At 31.8% G+C, this 17,768-nt stretch overlaps 1 protein-coding gene and 1 non-coding gene across 3 annotated transcripts in view; both read left to right on the forward strand.

Annotated features, from left to right (window-relative positions):
- LOC108917168 (ATP-binding cassette sub-family A member 5) overlaps positions 1 to 17,768 on the forward strand; it is a 257,109-nt gene that overhangs the window by 131,361 nt on the left and 107,980 nt on the right. The window contains exon 1 of one of the 2 annotated variants that reach the window (XM_018723651.1): positions 12,693 to 12,767. The exons of the other annotated variant lie outside the window; for it this stretch is intronic. The gene's annotated coding sequence lies outside the window, so the exon portion shown is untranslated. Of the gene's footprint in view, positions 1 to 12,692; positions 12,768 to 17,768 lie in introns of those variants that run through there. 2 annotated transcript variants of the gene reach the window in all.
- Trnar-ucg lies at positions 7,354 to 7,426 on the forward strand. Its single transcript has one exon. It is a non-coding gene; the product is annotated as a tRNA-Arg (tRNA).

A 17,768-nucleotide genomic window follows, 5' to 3' on the forward strand; every position in this document is an offset into this window, starting at 1 on the left:
TTTTTTTTTTCAAATTCAATGAGCAAAAAATGCCCAATTGTGAAAGAATTGAAAAAAAATCAAATTTTTCATTTTTACGAACGTTACAGGGTGCTCAGAAATGTAAATTTTGCTCCTTTAAATTTTTCTGAAATTTTGATTAAGCGGTCCGGAAAAACCGTTCGATAGATCGATCTGCCCATTTACGGAGCTTTTGGGGGTACATCGAGGTGTAAAAATTCGTACAAGCATTAGACTCTCCATCGATATTAGCAAAGATGCGGTCGACTTAGCAAAACAAGTCAAAAAGTCACTTTTTTTCACTTTTTTCAAGTTAATGTCGAGGATGAAAGAAAATTTTTTTCTTCCAAGAACGCTACATAGCCTTGTAGGAAATTTATTCGAGATTTCGAAACTGCCCGTCAATTTTCTGTCTGATCATTAGTTGCCGAGATATCGATGGTTAAAGCCAAAAGGATGCTTTTGTATTCGTAGTCGAATATCTCCGGGTCAAATTAACGTAGAGAAAAATTTAAAAAAAGAAATTAAAGTTGAATGAACAGGCTATCAAGTCCATATCATGATTTTTGTGTAAAAAATTTTTCCAAGCCCGTGGACCGAGAAAAAAACGCAAAAAATTTAAAAACTAGTCTTATTTCTTAGAATTTCGCGATGACTGTCGCTCCTAAAAATTTTGAGCTAAGACATCTGGAAACTAGATATTCGGCGCTTTAAAATGCTTATTTTAGAACCTTGATACGACCATTTTTAACTGAGATACAGCATTCTGAAAAATCACTAAAAATTCGAAAAATAATTTTTTGCTCCCTTAAGTTTTTGCAGAAGTTTATTTTTGATATTTTTCTCTCTAAAAAATGTTCAGTGTAATTGGTGAAATGTAGCCAAAATTTCAGTTTTCTTAATTTTACTGAAACTTTGACACCCTTTGAATTGAGAAGAAACAGCATTTAATTATGATTGGCCCAATCGTTGTATTTTGATCTCAGGTATCCCTACAAAAAAATGATTGTCATAAGGTACATTCAATAATGTTACCTAGATAGGTTGCATCAATGCTCCCGAACACAGAGAACGCAGACTGCGCGCTCAGGAAGATTAAAGCTGGGGCGGGCGGTCAAAAGTGCTAAATTTTACAGAAAAAAACTCATCGATAAAAATTACGGGAATGTAAAGTATTTATTGTTGCAAACCATAGAAAATTATTGGCAGACGATTTATTGGAAGAGAAAGTACTGCCAGATGGCTACAAAGCCGGATAAAATTTGTCGAACAAAAAAACTGCAGGACTCATTCTTAAAAATTGGTGGCAACTGTTACTAAATAGTTAACGAACCTATGTGGCAAATAGCAGACGAATATTCAGAACATAACATGATGACAGACTGTGTGAAAGAGCGCGGTCTCGACACGATTTCATGCGATGCGCTATTACGATTGGGCCTTTAAATCGCGTCAACTTGTCTGAATTTTTTATGTAAGTTAGTTTGTGGTTAAGTTAAGGGATAATTTCAGAAAATTAAAAAAATCATAACAAGCAGAAAATGAATGAATTGTATATATATATATTTCAATCCACTTTAAAAAATGTAAAATTTCTTTCCAGAGAAATAGATATATTTTTTAATTTTTAATAAATTTTCAAATTTTTAATCATTAATTTTTATGATTTAACAAACAATTTTTTTCTATGCCATTCGATTGATTATTTAAAATAACGAAAAGTTGCTTTTGAAATTTTGTTTTAGGACAAAGATAAAAAATCACGTTCGCAAGATTTTAATTTTGCTCCATTTGTGAGTTGTTGCCAACAAAAAAGGCAGCGTGATAGTTGACAGTTCAATGTTATTAAAATTGGGGCGCTACACGAAAAAACGTGTTTTCAGCTCGCAACTTTCGTTCAAAATATGGTCAGAACACTGATTTAAATTCATCAACTGGGAAAAAATTAATTGAAAATTCATGGAGATTGGATCAATTAGCGATCTTAAACAAGTCATTCAACACAAAACATCGAAGCAGTTCGTAAGAATACTGCTGAGAGTCGAGGAACATCAATTCGGTACATGGTCAAGAATTAGACATTTCAAGAAGGCCTCTACAGCGTATTCCCATGAAATATTTACATCTTCATGCGTGCAAAATCCCATGACACAAGAATTGAAGCCTACTGACCATGCAGAGCGAAGAGTTCGTGAATAGATATGGATGGAACAGCAAGTGGATGCTAATTTTTCGAACAAAATCATAAAAATTGTCGCATTTGGGGTTCAGAAAATCAACGAGCCATTGTTGAAAAATAGATGCATCCATAACGTGTTACTTTTTGGTGCGAATTTTGAACTGAAAGCATCATCGGACCATTTTTCTTCAAAAATGCGGCTGGTCGGGCAATAACAGTTAATTGCATGGCAACAAGATAATCCAGTTTTTTGTACCTAAATTACATGATATGTATGTTGAAAGAAGAAATTGAGCTCAGTACCAGCCGCATTTATGTAAAACGGTCATGGAAAATTTCGACAGCAGATTGCGTATGTGCCAGCAAAGCCGTATACCGTATACTTTATGAATCAATAAAACATTTACAATTTTTAACTAAAAACCTGTATTTTCTATCAAAATTACTTCTTGCGTGAATTTTGGAACACCCTTTATATTTAATATAATTATTTATTTTCTTTATTAATTTGCAAACAACTTTGCCATTCCATTATGATATGAATACAATGTTATAACGATTACTTGTATTTATCATTACATTAATGTTGTGTCTAAATCACTGGAATTATTTCTTATGATAACTCGGTATATGTAACAAAATTTAATCTAAAACAGTTCAACAGCATACATAGTATGTATAAATTATGCTCATAGCACAGTAAATCATTGAATTGTAGTAGAAATAAAAATTACATAGGTATTACTTATGTTTCCTGTTTCAAATACCTCTACATTTTTTTTAGTTGCATTTATTACTTAATATTAAGTACTTATGTATGAGAATTCAATAAAATTTTATTTCTATACCGGGTGATTCAGTTTGATATTCGCGGCCTCGTATCTCTTTTATTTTAACAAATAGCTATAACAAACCCTATATATTTTTAAATCGCCGCTTAAACTCATTCAAATGACATTATTAGATCGTCTCCATGGTAACATTGCTATAGTCAACTGTTTTTGTTCAAATGGCACACTATATATTTTTTTATCAATTCTGGAAGGTATTTTTTTCTACGTTTAGCTATACAGGGTGGGCCACCAGTAACGCCTCGGTCGCTAGTGACCAAACGGCAAATGTTACACAAAACCTGTTTAGGTGGGTATGTGTAGGTTGATTATGGCTACATTTTAAAAATATTTTGAGATATACAGGGTGTCCAGGAAAAGCGTACCATATCAAAGTTATGTTTTTTTAAATGGAACACCCTGTATTTTACTGCATTTTTGAAAGCACCGTAAAAAAATAGGTGAACTTTATTAAAGGTTCTGCATACCTAGGACTTACAGTTTGTGAGATATTTCAATTTAAGTGAAAATGCAGGCATAGCGTAGAAATTTAATATTAGCAATAAAAAAATAATTTTAAGGAAGCAGCTTTGGAGGGTCTATTTTAGATCCTTGAAGTTATAAATTGTTATATTTGTCGTCACTTAGTATTATACAGGGTGTTCAAAAAACTGCTGAATACTTCTCTCAACTTTAAACAGCAATAACTTGGTTATTTTAAATGGAACACCCAGTATATTTTTACTTTGGGAGTTGGGAAATTTAAAACTCTTTCAAACTGTGTATAGGTTCCCTATACCTATCTCTAACGGTATTGGAGATATTTGTGCCGTTTCGTTTTTTATCGATTTTTTTTTTAAGATGTATCCACGTGTCTTTATCGAGGTCTTTACTGAATTGGTTTGGGTTCTTCTTGATGACGTCTCTTTAAATATATTGAGAAAAATGAGGATGCAATTAGATGGCGCACCTGCAAATTTTTCATATTCAGTGAGAAATTATTTAAATCGAAAATTTAGTAATAAATGGATAAGTAGGAATGGTGCATGTCAGTGGCCACGTAGGTGTCCAGACCTCACCGTAATGGACTTCTTTGTTGCGAGCTATATAAAAAATCTTGTATACAATGTTCCACCTATTACTTGCGATGATATTGGAGGGAAGGATTAGAGATGCATTTGCGTGAGAATATCATTTGAAGATAGAATAAGATGCTGTATTCAGGAGAATGGTTATCAATTCGAACATCAATTAAAATTTTTCTTTGTTTTTTCTAAAAGTAAAAGTTCCTTTTATCATTATCATGAAAATATTCAAAAAAGTTTTCTAATAAAAAATATTATTTTATAAGCCGAATAATTATAAAAAGTTATTAATTTTGTATAAATATGTTTGTAGTAAGTAACTGAATTATTTATGAACATGAAAAATATTTATTAAAGAAAATTTTACTTTTAGAAGAAACAAAGAAAAATTTTAATAGATGTTCGAATTGATAACCATTCTCTTGAATACAGCATCTTATTCTATCTTCAAATGATATTCTCACATTCCTTAGAATATTTGGGGTGATTGTGGCAAATGCATATCTAATCCTTTCCTTCATATCATCGCAAGTAGTAGGTGGAACACTGTGTACAAGATATATTTTTATACAGCCCGAAACAAAGAAGTCCATTACGAGAGGTTTGGACACCTGTGGTAGCCACTGACATGAACCATTCTTACCTACTCATTTATTACTTAATTATCGATTTATATAATTTCTCACTGAATATGAAAAATGTGCAGGTGTGCCATGTATTTGCATTCACATTTTTCTCCTTATATTTACAGAGACGTCATCAAGAAGAACCCAAACCAATTCAGTAAAGACCTCGATAGAGACACGTGGATACATCTTACAAAAAAAATCGATAAAAAACGAAACGGCACAAATATCTCCAATACCGTTGGAGATAGGTATAGGAAACCTATATACAGTTTGAAAGAGTTTTAAATTTCCTAACTCTCAAAGTAAAAATATACTGGGTGTTCCATTTAAAATAACCAAGTTATTGCTGTTTAAAGTTGAGAGAAGTATTCAGCAGTTTTTTGAACACCCTGTATAATACTAAGTGACGACAAATATAACAATTTATAACTTCAAGGATCTAAAATAGACCCTCCAAAGCTGCTTCCTTAAAATTATTTTTTTATTGCTAATATTAAATTTCTACGCTATGCCTGCATTTTCACTAAAATTGAAATATCTCACAAACTGTAAGTCCTAGGTATGCAGAACCTTTAATAAAGTTCACCTATTTTTTTACGGTGCTTTCAAAAATGCAGTAAAATACAGGGTGTTCCATTTAAAAAAACATAACTTTGATATGGTACGCTTTTCCTGGACACCCTGTATATTTCAAAATATTTTTAAAATGTAGCCGTAATCAACCTACACATACCCACCTAAACAGGTTTCTGTAACATTTGCCGTTTGGTCACTAGCGACCGAGGCGTTACAGGTGGCCCACCCTGTATAAGGAAGTCTATAATATTGGAAATATTGCTAGAAAACCAGCAAAAAGATGAACCCAACTTTCAGTAGCTTTATTCTGAAAAATGGTAGCCAGCTGAGGAAACAATTTTAAGTTTCTAAATAACGATTTGTCAAAATAATTGACATTTTTGTACCTACCTATTCTATCTATTATAACTAATTATAAGATCATTACTTACAGTAACCAAGAAAAACTAGATATGATTTTAATTTATGGAGAGGGCCGAAAGAACGCTAAAGCTGCCAGGTATTTATACCAACACCGTTTTCCGCACAGACAACTTCCATCAGATAAAATTTTCGTTAGCCAGGAATTTGACGGCAGATGGAAGTTTTCAAAAGAAAAGAAGAATTTTAAACCCAGAAGGGCAAGATATAAATAACATTCGATAAAGATGTTAAATGGTATGTTAGATCTCCGGATCTCACTCCTATAGATTTACTTCTTTGGCCTTACCTAAATGATATTGACGACCTTAAAAACAGAATGAGAGTAGAATGTCGGAGATTAAATGAAGAAACACTAGAATATGTTTGAAGAGAGGGAGTGATTAAACATAGCTGTTCTGTGTTCTGATGCAAATGGAGGTCATTTTGAACATTTGAAATAAGTATTGTTTTAAATTGTTATATTATTGTCGTATTAAAAATAAAATATGTTACATTAAAAAACATAGTGACTTGTTTCCGCAGCTGGCTATCATTTTTCAGAATAAAGCTACGAAAAGTAGGGATCATCTTTTTTGCTGTTTTTCTAGCAATATTTCTAATGAAACTATATACTTCCTTTCATAGCTGAACGCAGAAAAAATATCTTCCAGAATTGATAAAAAAATATACAGTGTGCCATTTGAACAAAAACAGTTGACTATAGCAATTTTGACGTATGTTACCATGGAGACTATTTAATAAAGTCATTTGATAGAGTTTGAGCGGCGATTTAAAAATATATAGATTGTTACAGCTATTTGTTAAAATAAAAGAAACTGAATCATCCAGTTTTTTACTTTTCACATGCTATATGTAAAAAATGTACATTTTTGAGACATGTTTGTACTAGAGATTTAACTATTTTTTACGGCGTTGTATATGTTTGTGAAAAAATATGATACCGATTCTATTGCAAACAAATTTAATGTGTATACTCGCGACTTCATAAATTGTTAAGGTACAAGTCTAGCACTTAAAAGAGTTAGTCGAGGCGTACTGTAGATGCTTTTGAATTATTTATTTCTTTAAGATTTTCCCTGCACATTTTTCAAAAGCAACTCGTAGTTAGAGAGTTAAAGAAAGAAAAGGAAAACATTCATACCAGCATTTTTTTTTCACGTGGTTTCTTTCTTTGAAGTACTTGAGTAAACAACAATTTTCCCGAGTCACTATTGTTCCGGCAAATGCCTTTTGAATGGAGATATTTCCGTTTCTTTATTCGAGACAGTAGAAGCTGCATTTTCACGTCGCTCTCGTTACTTTCTATAAAGAAAATGTTTCCTCTTTTATTATTTTTTAAAGGAATACGTATCTCGCCAAACAAAACATTTCTAAACAAACAAATTATGTAATATTGCGATTACATTTCAAATCAAAGTTTACATAATTATGTACTCGTGCATTTGTGTTCGCATATCCAGAATATTCCAACGAAGGTGTTGTAGACAAATATTTTATATTTGAAGACGTAAAATCAATACAAACGCCACTGCAATCCATGCCCTGTAAATATGGTTGCCTAACGACATCTAGTAAACATTACGTAAACTAATATAGACTTTATCTATCACTGCAGAGGATTAGTTCGTACGGACCGTGTGGCCTAATGGATAAGGCGTCGGACTTCGGATCCGAAGATTGCAGGTTCGAGTCCTGTCACGGTCGTAAATTTTTTTTTTAATAAGTATGTATTTTAAGTACTGCTATGATAATTTATTTGTCAAATGAATTATTTTATAAAATTATTGTTTTTAAAATTTATTTTAGGGTCGGTAATTGCTATAATTCTTTCACTTTGTATCAGCTAATTGGAACTGACTAATATACCAATACATAAAATAAAAATTAAGTGGGATTACGCATCACTGTGATTTAAATTTCGTGTAAGGCAATCGTTTAAATCATCGAAATATTCATGAAGTCACTCTCAATAACACATTACGAGGGTATTTCAAAAAGTATATCAATATTAATAATTTGTGACATAATTACATATAGCACTTCCATAAATCAAATCTTAAATAAGTTGTATATAAACATAATAGAACGGGAGATATTAGACTGAAGTTCGACGACTTCTTTCTCGTTTATGCCTCTGAGAGTACTGAAAGGTAACCGAGAGACAAGTACAATAAACTAAATTCAAAAGATGGGCTGCGGGACACCTTTGTGAAAATTCAATTTTCCTTTTCAAAAAAATAATGTGTACAGCGACGTATTTCTCACTTATGCCATGTTCATAAGTTAAAGAGAAGTATCGATTTTATCACAAAATTTTTTTGGCATAAGTATCGATATGGTAAACTTTGTAATAAAATGTGAAAAACATCTTTATTTGTCTACCAATTTCTCATTAATGCCAATTAGAAATATGACATTATTATATTCGAAAAGCTCATAAAAAACATTGGCATTAGTCCTACTAAGGACTAAAGAAAATAGAGCTTTGGAAAAGCTGCGGAAAATTTTTATTTTCATTCTATAACTTTCTCATTTATGCCGTTGAAAATTTATGATACTATAAATAATGTACTGTGCCAAGTAGGCATAACTCCTCTATGGGTCCAATATGAAGGCATAAGTCCCAAAGTTGTAGGAAAATTCATGAAAATTGTTACGTCTTTCTCGCTTATGCCATTTTGCATGCACGTAGGAAACTACATTATAAAGTTATATAAATGTAGGCATAAGTCCACATTAGATTTTCATGTTGTAAATTAATTTGAATTTTAATACGAGTCAGGTCGACAGTAGAGAAATAATAGAAAATTGACACAATTTTTTCGTTTATGCCGTTTCGTACACGAGTAGAAAATATTATTAAAAGCTACTTTCAAGAGTGGCATGAATGCCACAAGATACCTTCGTATGTAAAATTTTTTTAAAAGTTGTCAAAAATTACAAATTGCGGTTATTTCCTCGCCTGCGCAATTTTCGATATAGTGTCGGAGAAAATATCTATATAAAAAATTTATATTTCTAACTATAAAAGGGAATAAAGAATTTAAAATAAAAAAAATTACATGAAAAAGAGAATGCTTTGTATTGGGTTTAGTCTAATTTTTCGACATGTTATTTTTTATTACGATAATTCTTAATAACTTATAATAAAGCTGGTAAGTAGTAAGGCTAATCCATAGAGCTAGTCTGCCTGTATACCCTTGCCTGACAGAAATCTGGGATTCTGGGATTATTCCGAAATCATAATTCATACACGCCACATAGTGGCCACCAAGAAAAAGCGCGTAACAAAGAAAACTTTTTACAATAGCTAGTAGATACCTCTGTTTGGAAATCTAGTGACCTTGTTTCCCCTACTGAGAAGTTATTCAAATGGAGTATAGTGCTCAGCTGTATTTAAAGTTCATTTAGTTGTTATTTAAGTATACTTTTTAAAATGACTTAAAAATCCCAAGAAATAAAGCAAAATTCCCTATTTCCCCAATTCCAAAAAAATCTGTAGATCTGGCATCACTCTTTCTAGGGCTGCGCCTCACCTTAGAGAAATTGTGCTGCCCTGTGTTAATGGATTGTATTAACATATCGGAATACCGGAGTCGGAATTGTATAAGTAGTGACATCTATTAAAGAAAAGACAAACGACGAAAACAAAGATGACTATCGGGCGCTGAATTACAAATGGAAGTGGATCTTATTTGTGGAAGGACGTAACGGGCGGTGACTAGGAGACGCGTTCATTATAGCCATCCTTCTCTATCTCACGGATTTCTATGACTTACTTTACGCTCTCACGTAACGGCCGATGTACCATGGGGACTTTCCGAACCTGTATATGTATTCTAGCTTAATTCTTTCTCCTTCTTCTTCTTCTTCTTCTTCTTCTTCTACATTAGTCGGCCCAATTCAAGTAGATCATCCTTGCACTGTTAGCGGTTAATTCAAATTATATAATATTTTTAATTTTTAAAATTTAAATATATTCATTTACGAATAGGCACAAACGAGAAATTTGTGGCAATATTATATAATTTTTCTTTTTCTGATTATGACAAAAAATTATTAAAAATCATTTCTAATATGTGGGGACTTATGCCCAAATAGTTTATTATTAACTTTCATTAAATATGTACATGAACTATTTATATTTATAAAATTAAAAATACTCTAAATGCAAGTAAGTATAAGTACTTCGAAAATTGCGCAGGCGATGAGATAAACTTTTTAAAAATTTTTACATACGACGGTACCTTGTAGCATTCATGCCACTCTTGAAAATGGCTTTTAATAATATTTTCTACTCTTGTACGAAACGGCATAAACGGGAAAATTGTGGCAATTTTCTATTATTTTTCTACTTTGTCGACCTGACTCGTATTAAAATTCAAAATAATTTACTACATGAAAATCCAATGTGGACTTATGCCTACATTTATATGACTTTATAATGTAGTTTCCTACGTGCATGCAAAATGGCATAAGCGAGAAAGACGTAATTTTCTTGAATTTTCCTACTACTTTTCAAAAATTGTTTAGCATATACAAATAGTCCTCACCAGGGACTTATGCCCTTTAAAAAATGAATACTTTCATTCTTTTCTTTGCAATAAGCTTTAATTTATTCACGAGAAAAACGTTGACCAAAACGAAACATTTTCCGCAGCTTTTCCAAAGCCCTATTTTCTTTAGTCCTAAGTAGGACTTATGCCAATGTTGTTTATGAGCTTTTCGAATATAATAATGTCATATTTCTAATTGGCATTAATGAGAAATTGGTAGACAAATAAAGAAGTTTTTCCACACTTTCTTACAAAGTTTTCCATTTCGACACTTATGCCAAAAAAATTTTGTGATAAAATCGATACTTCTCTTTAACTTATGAACATGGCATAAGTAAGAAATACTTTGCTGTACACATTATTTTTTTTGAAAAGGAAAATAAATTGAATTTTCACAAAGATGTCCCGCAGCCCATCTTTTAAATTTAGTTTAGTGTACTTGTCTCTCGGTTACCATTTAGTACTCTCAGAGGCATAAACGAGAAAGACGTCGTCGAACTTCAGTCTAATATCTCCCGGTCTATAAAATACCTATGTACTTATAAAATAAATAGACAAATTATTTTTTTTCTACTTCTTCTTCTTAATTACAAACATTCATTACATTTATATGGGCAACTATGTCATGCTTTATTATGTTGCTAAATTGGCTGTGCCAGTAACGGCCAATAATAGCGCCAGTTCAAATAAATATCTTTACCCAGTTGATGAAATATAGGTTGAAATTGTTCATATTTCTCGGAATTTTAGTTCTGGAATGGAATATTTTATTCCTTTAAAAAAAAAACAGGGCGTCCGGAAGCAGATAGATGACAAGGATAGATTCCATTGGTGAAAAGAAACCGATTTAGATCAAGTTATGTTAGTATGATTTAGTTTCTTTAGAGTTGAAAAAAGAAAGAATTTTTAAAGTATTTTAACGAAAATAGGTGGTCGCTAAGAACATCGTCCACAGTCATTCGTTTTTCGCCATATTTTGTTTTGCTGGTAGAGATGAGAAACAGCGAATATTTTTTAAAACGCTTTATTTATTTTAAAAATGTTTATTTACTTCTGTGGAGAAGGTTACTGTCCATCAAAATAAACTTACACTAAGTAACACAATAAATAATTCATTTTGCAACTAAATATTAAGGGAAAACGTGACGATATACAAAAAGAAATCGATTATATCAGATAACCAAATGTACTCTGCAACAGCGCGACCAGTGAGAGCTGCATCACTTGGCTATCTCACATTTGTATCACAAGAATTATCTTTCCAATTGTACATGCCAGTGTTTTTAGTCATTGTCCCCGGATTAGGGCTATTAATGGATTGGGACGATTTAGCTATACCGACAAATAACCTTAATGCAGGAAAAAAACTTAAAAAATGTATAATAGGGCAATTGTAAATATTATTGGAAATTATTTACGTAAAAATATTTACATCGAGCTACTAAGCTTATTTTAATAACTAGCATTTTTCATGTATTCTAGCTTACGCCGAAATATTACTTTATTATTTACGTGAAAATAGTGGCGTACAACGAAACTGGTGTCCCCATGCATCAAAAATGTGTATGATGCTAAAATGCACCCTTCCAGAGGAAAATAGGATCGCATATTTGGGATTATTCTCATATCATTACTTTTCTCTTTTGTTAAATTTATAACTAATGTTCTACGATTTAAACCAACGTGCTTTTATGAAAAAGGCAATGTATAATGAAATATAGGCTTTTGAATGTATTATCACAAATTGAATGGAGATAGATTGGCCTAAATTGTAAAAAACATTTAATGTTTAGCAAAAAGTTTGACTTGAATGCCCCCAAATACTCAACAGTCCGTAACTGATGACTGCAGTAAATAAATATTTCTCTCATAAAGGTGGGTTTTATTGACAAGCAAAAAATGTGGCATTTCAAAAAATATCTGCGTTATCTTTAAATCTGCGCCAACAAAATAATATGGCAAAAAATGAACAACTACTTAAGGTCCCTCTTCCCCCATCAGATATTTTATTGAAATATCTTTAAAAATGACGTAGTTAATAAACTGAATATTTTTTTAAGGGTGATAACCTAACAAATAAAATTGTACCAAGGTAACTTGATTTAAAACGGATTATTTCGTTCATAGAAACTACCCTTGAAATATTCCCCATTCGGCTTCAGGCACGCTGTGTTTCATTTTGTATTCCTGAATCTGTGTTTTTGAGGAGCCATAAACTATGTTAGTTGTATTTTTTGCAGTATCCTCGTATATTTCGATTTAGAATCTTGTCGTTCAATTAACGCGAAATCTCATTATGGCTGCATGTCATTTGAATGCACATATTTTAGTTTCTCATCTCTGGTTCATTTTGAGGTGAGTTTTGTCCCACAAAGGATGTGTTTAATTGTGTTGTCACTGTGAACTGAGGATAATGTGAATGTGTCGTGCGTGTTTTAAACTTTCTCTGTCTCTCTTTATACCACTATTCCAGTATAAAGTATTCACAGGTACCTAATATTTTTCGATACAAGTAAGCAATTAGATTTCCTAAAATATCACTGTAGTAAATATAAAATAAAATTTGTTTTCAATTAACTACCATCATATGTGATGTTTTATTTTATTTATTTTTTCTTTAATTAAGATTTTATCAACTTTTGCTATGTTTATCAACAATTGATGTATTACCATGTTATAATTTTACATTTTCAGAATTATTGTTATGAAACTAGTAAGATTCTAGTGTATAATTTTTGTGAATTAAACGAGACTATTGGCCATAAGTCCCATGTGAGAAATCAGATGCTAAACATTTTGTATTTCAATTGTTTTAACATCTACATTTATAATGGCAATATTTTCTACCTACCGTTTATATTACAAGATTAATTGCAAACGCAACTAGCTTTGAAGCACCTTTCCCTTAACTCATCTTTACTGCTTCAATTTTGTTTAACAGTGAATTCTTAATGTATCTTTTGTCGTGGTGTTCGTTAAGAGCGTTGGCCTAGAAATCCTTCATGATTGTTTGAAAAATACGTTAATCTTCATATAATACAATGGAATATTGTCTATTCACTTATTTGTGGCAGAGTTAAAAAATTTATTAAACACCCTTATTCCAAAAAGGTCACAGAAGATTTACTTTCTATTTATTATAACACAACCCACGGCAAAAAAAATAGTATGTGATAGATAGGGGTCGTTCAATCCGAATCCATTTAATGAAATTAATTTATTACTTTGTTAAATTATTTGAAGGTAATCATTAGTTTTATGTGGTTGAGTTACTTTTCTTTTGAAGGTCAACTCCTCCTTTCAAGTTGGTACCTCGTCTGGATAGCAAGATATAGGGGAAATGGTGACCTTTGATTTGACCTTGAAAGCCATGTCCAAGGTTATTTGAATGTCAACAGAATTTTTTTTAGATACGTGACCGATTTATTTTTTAAGGTTATGTTTAAGGATATTTGAAGGTCAACTCTTGTGTTTTATATGGTAATACAATTTCTGACGCCGGATTCTTAAAGATCGAGAAATTTTACGCCCGGAGCTATTGCCTTTAGACAACAACAGTTGACCTTGAAATAACCTTGAACCATCAAGGTCTAACCCAACGTCTTCAATGACCCAACCAACTTTTGTAGAGGTAATTTTCCCTATATCCTAACGACATACCAACCTGACAGAGGGATTTGATCTTCAAATGATCTTGAAACTGAAAAATTAATCTCAGTCACGTCGCCGAAAGTAAAATTTACAGCTGGTTTATAATCTGGGATCAGGAATTATATTACAATAAAAAAAAACAAGAGACGACCTACAATTAATCTGGAACAAGAGTTAACTTTGTCAGTTAACGGTCACCGAATTCGGATTCAGCCACTGAAAATGAATGGACACAGCCAATGAAATAAATATACAAACCTGTTCCTTTGTTTTGTACAATATCAGATTTCAGATATTTTGACTCGCACCAGCTACGTCAAATATTAATCCAACCTATAATTATATAGGTATTCAAAATCTTTACTACCTATTATTTTATAAAAACGGCAACTATTACCTTCATCTTCAAATATTTGTCCCTTGTAAAAATTATTTGATGTATGTTAAAGTTATTTAGTTTTTCTTTTGTTTGTTTGTTAGGGACTGACTTTTTAAACAATTAGTTTACCACATTTTGACATTCTGCTACCGCTTATTTCTTTCCAGTTATCAAAGAGGGAAATTTTCTTTTCAGATGCATACCTACTCGTACTTCCACCTTCTCGAAACTAAATGCAAAATTGTTTATCAAATAAAAAATTGAGAGAGAAATTTTTTAGTCTATGGTAGCTTTAATTCTTATTACATATTCCAAAGGTGAATTTGAAATTTATTAGCAAATTCATTAATCTCACCATGTCCCACCGACACACATGGAGTCAATTATAGACAATTATCATATCAAATTCAGATCATATTATGTCATTTTAAATATTTTTTAAATATTTTTTGTTATGAATAAATTCTTATATTGCATTGCTGTCTGTAGAACATCGTTAATTATCAGATCAATAGCTACGCAATCCAAACCCAAACTAATGGCTGACGCTTGCTTACAAATTTTGACGTTCGTAGGCCGTCAAGATCGAGGGGCATTGCGGTCGGTGCCCTCAGGTCTGATAAAATGCACATTTTTCGTTAGTATTTATTATATGTATTACTTTTATTGTCATATTATAACAGTTTAATTAACAAATTACCTCTTTTTATGACACGCTTTCTTAGATCTGGAAGTGTTGACAGCTCTATGCCCCTGCCTCTTGTCATGTATATCTAATGATAGCATAAGAGTCTCTTTAGTTTAAAAGTTTAAACATTCGAACTACGTTTTCATCTACCTATTTTCAGAAAGACTAATTTTATTTTCTGTTATATCCCTAATATTATAAAATAAATAACATTTTATTAGGTACATTCCAAATATTTTGGCAGTTTTATGGTCAATTGACTCAGAAAGAAAATTATGTTTTATATTTGATACGAGTTTACGTCAAAGTTTAAAATGTCACAAGGCGAAGAAAATGTAACTTTAAAAAATAAAAACAAGGATATTCTGTTTTTTTTTTTTTACCGAATAATCCTGGTGCATTAATAAAAGCCTCATAATTTAATTATACATTCCTAATGCACCTTTAGGCAATTGTGTTTCGGAAACTGATTAAAATATCTTGTTTATAATAAATACTCTTATCGTGTTGGAGTTATTATACCACTGTTTATATTTTCATTTTTGCTACGTTTGTACAAGTATAGGCAACCAACTCAACAGCGTGTTAGTATGCGTCCCCTAAATCGTTGAGTGAGAAATTGTAACTTGTTTAATCATGACGTGTTCTTGTCATTTTCGTAAAAAAATTAAGGTATAACTTTACTTGTCTGTAATGCTATTACTATTTTTCTGTTTTAGGCTTCAACTACGTTATCACTAACAATAAGTACACTACAGTAATGTAACAACGTTTTGTGTAGTGTAGAGTGAACCAACCTTTAGATAAAAAAATCGATTCGCCTCAAGATTCGTGCTTAAATGCCGTCTCAGACATAAAATTTATTTGTAAATAATTATGAACAATTTTGCAATCACCTGCAAATATAGCTATTCTTAATTAAACAAAAACTTATATTGTATTGCATTTGTAAAATTTATTCAGAAAAATTGCCTAAACTTTGCCCATTCAAAGGTTAAAAAAGTACGATATTAAAAAAAGATTTGTACTGTACTGCTACATCTACTGTCAGTTCTAAAAGCAATTTTGAAATTAAGAGAAACGTTGTTGAATTAAAGCTAGCTAGAGCTAAATGAAGGTACTAGTAATAATGTAATAAAACGGAGTATTCCAAACCTTAAATAAATATTTGAAAATATCGGGTGTCCCAAAACTGTGGCCCAAAAGATTTGAATTTTGCGCCATTTGTGCGGTAAAGTGTTGCCAATGAAAAAAGACGTGACAGCTGATAGTCTCGAGTTATTAAAAATTGATCGCTACACGAAAGTAAACGTGTTTTCATTGTTGACCAATATTTTACAAATCATGTGGGTTTGGCAGTTATAGCTGACAGTGATCTAGAACACTCTGACCGTCCTTCAACAAGTCGTTCAACAGAAAACATCGAAACAGTTCGTGAGAGTGTTGCTGAGAGTCCAGGAACATCAATTCGGCACCGTGGTTAAAAATTGGACATTTCGAGAAGCTCTCTCAGCGTATTCTCACAAAAGATTTGCATCTTCATAGAAAGTTCAATTGAGTTAAAATTAGATTATGGAACAAAATCATTTTTAGTGATAAGGTTAATTTTCATCGCTAATTGACAATATTGTCGCATTTGGGATTTACAATATCCACGAGTGATTGTTGAGAAACAAACATTTTGTCACTGTTTAGTGCGGATTTTGGGCTGAAGGTATCATCGGACCATTCTTCTTCGAAAATGCGGCTGGTTGGGCAACAACAGTTAATGGTGCTGGCTATCGCAACATGATTGTCCAGTTTGTTGTGCCTAAATTCAAGATATGGATGTAGACGACATAACGGTGCTACATATCACAGTCCGAGAAACAATTCCATTACTGCATAAGTCATTTCCTGGTTGTGTAATTTCCCGTTTTGGTGATCAGAATTGGCGGCCTAAATTACACAATTTAACGCCGTTGGACTTTTTTTTGGGTTGTTTTAAGTCTAAGGTCTATGCTAACAAGCTCACGACCACCCACACCTTGAAGGAGGAAATTGAACGCTGTATCAAAGAAATTCAGCCGTATTTACGCAAAAATGTGCGCATATGCCAGCAAAACCGTGGATGCCATTTACACGATATCCTATTCCATATATAACCCTATACTTTATAATTTATGAATCAATAAAACATTTACAATTTTTTGAATGACTTAAAAAAAAGAAAATCAGAACCGCTTCGACTATACATCTTTTTTTATAAAAGTGTTAGTCCTAAACTTTATATATTTTTTTAATATTCAATTCCGTAACTTGAAATAATGTACCAACTTAAAGAATCCTTTTATCACCAAGCGTTAGTCATTTATATTTGCTCTAATGTATTTAAATTCTTTCTGAAAAGTTTATTCTTAATCTATATTAAATTTATTGTCAAAATGTTGCACACAAAAAACACTGTCATGAAAATTCACACCGTCGCGTCGTTCCTAAACTAATGACAAACACAAATTAGGTCAAACATTCATGCAATATTGTTTGAGAATTTAAAAAAGTCTACAATTTGTTGGCAGTAATGTCACTATTTTAGAAATAATTATGTGAATTTTCCATGCAATATTGAAAACATTTTATTTTCGCTTTTAAGCTATTCAAGTTTTACGATTAAAAATTGCAAATCTTACTGGAAAACGTGTTCAAGTAGGTAGGTATATGCAACATATTAAAGCCTCGTTACTTAATTCCGCTATATTCAGATAATTTGGATTGCTTCCAAAATTTGTTGCT

Source organism: Anoplophora glabripennis, unplaced genomic scaffold, assembly GCF_000390285.2.
Source record: "Anoplophora glabripennis isolate ALB-LARVAE unplaced genomic scaffold, Agla_2.0 scaffold79, whole genome shotgun sequence".
Taxonomy (NCBI): Eukaryota; Metazoa; Arthropoda; class Insecta; order Coleoptera; family Cerambycidae; genus Anoplophora; species Anoplophora glabripennis.